Source organism: Nicotiana sylvestris, chromosome 5 (assembly GCF_000393655.2).
Source record: "Nicotiana sylvestris chromosome 5, ASM39365v2, whole genome shotgun sequence".
Classification (NCBI taxonomy): Eukaryota; Viridiplantae; Streptophyta; class Magnoliopsida; order Solanales; family Solanaceae; genus Nicotiana; species Nicotiana sylvestris.
The window spans coordinates 130,906,275-130,909,625 of record NC_091061.1 but is presented as its reverse complement, the minus strand read 5'-3'; positions in this window follow the sequence as shown (position 1 = coordinate 130,909,625).

Genomic DNA, 3,351 nt, shown 5'->3' with positions numbered 1-3,351 from the left:
AACTTTAGCACTCGAACCCCTTTAATCTAATTTGACGTAGTTTAATTGAAGAATAGCGACCCAATTTCTATACTGTGACAAAATCATGTTCATCTATAACCAATTCAAGCAAACACGAGCAGATAACCGAGCGAGCAAATTCAAAACCATGGAGAACGTTACAGAATCGATGGGGTCGTATCACCAAACAAATAATTAATATTAAGCTTGCATAAAACGAATAGAGTTTAAAACGTGTTGCAAAACGATCTCGAAAGTAATTGATATTGATACAGTTTGCTTCCTTAACTAAATTAGCAGGACCCCTAGAGTCCACTTCGTCCCCACACTACGAGTGAAAGGGAAAAAGTAAAGACTACCATTAAAGCAGCCCAAGCAAGACTTACTATATCCATATGAATTATGTCCTCTATCTCTATAAATATAAAGGAATTGTTCCGTTATTCCTCACTAATAATAGTGGAATCAATGGCGCAGAGTCAAAAAGAATGAAGACTATTAATAAACCAATCCAATAAATTCGCTCATTTTATAAGAAATTCCTATATGATTTCTAATCGGGAAATATTAAACACAAGCAAAATCTACAATAACATCTCAAGGGATGTTACTAATGGAACATGTAGGAATAATAGGTCCTATTCTTTTTTTGTTGACCCTCATTTCAATTGATTTGATGCTTGAGCACTCAGAGATTTTCGTGAGTTCCTCGTATATAATAAAGTATCTTCCGCCCCCTTCCACAACTATTTAAATTTCCTATCGGGCTCTCCAATCTAATTCAAGGTCCAGTCATTATACAATGCATTAATAATAGAAAATTTTGATTTGTAGTAGAAGGAAATTGCAAAGTCTTGATAGCCCCTCTAGCATTCGAATATTTCCTTGAAGCCTAAATATGCAATGCAAAGATATTTACAATTTTTTATGATGAAAGAGTTGAACCTCAATATAGCCGGATAATTGATTGTTTTAATGTTTGACACTAAAAAATGCAACGAACCGTGGATGAAAACTCGAATTGGCATCGGAAACTCAACCAAACACGGATTCAAACCCACACTTTAATCACTGTTCACGACCTTAAACTCGGACAACACCTCAAACCTGAATCTCGAGCAAAACTCAGTAGGGAAACCGAAAACAAAGGCTGGATTCAATCAAGTTCCATAGTCTTGAAACAGACCCCAATGTAAGGTGAAAATACAGAATGTTTTTTTTAGTTTTCTGGGACAAATCTGGTCGCTAACTATGACTCAAACGAAATTTTCTTTTCTAATTGTTCACAGAATAGATTCAAAAGAGAGAAGAAGATCAATGAATTTCTTAAGCTTTCCCTTTTCGCCTCTGTCTGTATTTCAACAAAAAATCGGTTCCCTCTTCCCCTTTTTCGTCTCTTTCAGGTGAGGTACGGCAGGTCTGGATGGCATGAGATGGCGGCGGTTTGGTGATGAAGAGAGATGGGGCGTGGTTGACTCTGGTGCGTGCTGGTGGCGTAGGCTGCTATGGAGGAGTTCTTTTGGTCTAGGATTTTTCTAAGAAGAAGAAGAAAGAGATGTTGAAGGTTAGGTTAGGTCTGTTGCGGCTGAGAGGTGGTGGAGTTAGGGTAGAGCTTTTTTTTATGGTTGCTGCGGCTGAAGCTCCCTTAGAGCTCTAGGATTTTTGTTGTTTTTTCATGAAGAAAAAGATAAATCTGATTGGGGGGGGGGGGGGGTCTGTCCCTTGTGTTCTAGCGGCTGGTCTGTCTAGGTTAGAATGTATAGGTCTTAGAGTCCTGCATCTAATTTTGGTTATATAAAGATGGTTTTTAGGTTAAGGGGTATGAGTTTGGTATTATTAGGCCTTAAAATTGGGCCAAAGACTAAAAAAATGGACTACAAGATTAAAATGGGACAAACTAACCCAAGACTAACTCTTCCTACAAAATATAAAACTAGTCTTAATTAATTGAACTAAACTATATTGAAACTATTTTTGTGTTTTCAAGATTATATGAAAATAAAGATAAGGTACTATTTTTGTATATTTTTTATTTAAATTTATGAAAGATAAGTAAACTAAAATATTTTTGTAATTTTCATTTTTTGTGACGAAATAAAGCAAAAGAGTCAAAATTAATTGAAATAAAGATATTAGGACTAAACTAAATATTTACATGCTAAAGTATAAAAAATCTTTGGGAGGGTCAAAAATCACATGTCTACAGCTATCCCTCTTTGACTGGGAACGCGAAGAGTTTTCAGACAAAGAACGACTAGACAGGTTTTTTTGACCCGACCCTTATTTAGAGAGACCAAAAGCTAAAAGAAATGAGAATGTGACCGAGCCCTGTATTTGAGCTGCCTACATATTCTTGTCTATAAAGGAATCAGGCCACGTATAGTTCAGAAGTGAATGAGGTGATGGAGTATACTGAGGTGGACAACCGGTCGAGGTGCTGTTCCGTCAAGATTCGGGTCCGCAATCCTGTTATTACATCAAATAAAAAATGAAAAAGACTAGCTTGTCAACTATGAGTTACAAGATTCCTATCTACAAGTCTTTTGAAGCTTGATCTTGAGTCTTTAATGGTTCTTCATGCAGACTTTAGATTTGAACCTTGACGCTTGCTAGCTGTAGGTTCTAGTTCATTCTTCTTCAGGTTTTTGGGTCAACACCGGACATGCAGTGCTTGTAACCTCAGCCATGTCTTGAGCAGCTCACATCTTTCTCTGCTTCTGTATTTTGGATTCACTTCTTCTTCTTTTTTCCTTTTTTTTATTCTGGATCGAGACTACTTCTATTGGTCATCTCATACTGTTGACCCGCATTCTTGTCGCCAGCTTCTTTTGTTGCTGACTTGAATTGCATTCTAAAGTTAATTCCCTTGTTTTCCAGATGGGTGCCTGATTGACAAAACTTGAACTGTCTTCCTTCGAAACTTGAACTATTTTCCCTTGTTCTCCAGGTGGGCGCCTGACTGCTCCCTTGTCCTCCAGGTGGGTGCCTGACTTCTAAAACTTGAACTGTGTTCCCTTGTCTTCCAAGTGGGTGCCTGATTGCCAAAACTTGAACTGTATTCCCTTGTCCTCCAGGTGGGCGCTTGATTGTCAAAACTTTAACTGTATTCCCTTGCCCTCCATGTGGACGCCTGATTGTCAAAACTTTAACTGTATTCCCTTGCTCTCCAAGTGGGCGCCTGATTTCCAAAACATTAACTATATTCCCTTGCTCTCTAGGTGGGTGACTAATTGCCAAAACTTTAACTGTATTCCCTTGCTCTCCAGTAGGGCACCTGATTGCCAAAACTTGAACTGCTTTTCCTCGAAACTTTAACTGTTTTCCCTTGTTCTCTAGGTGGGCACCCGATTT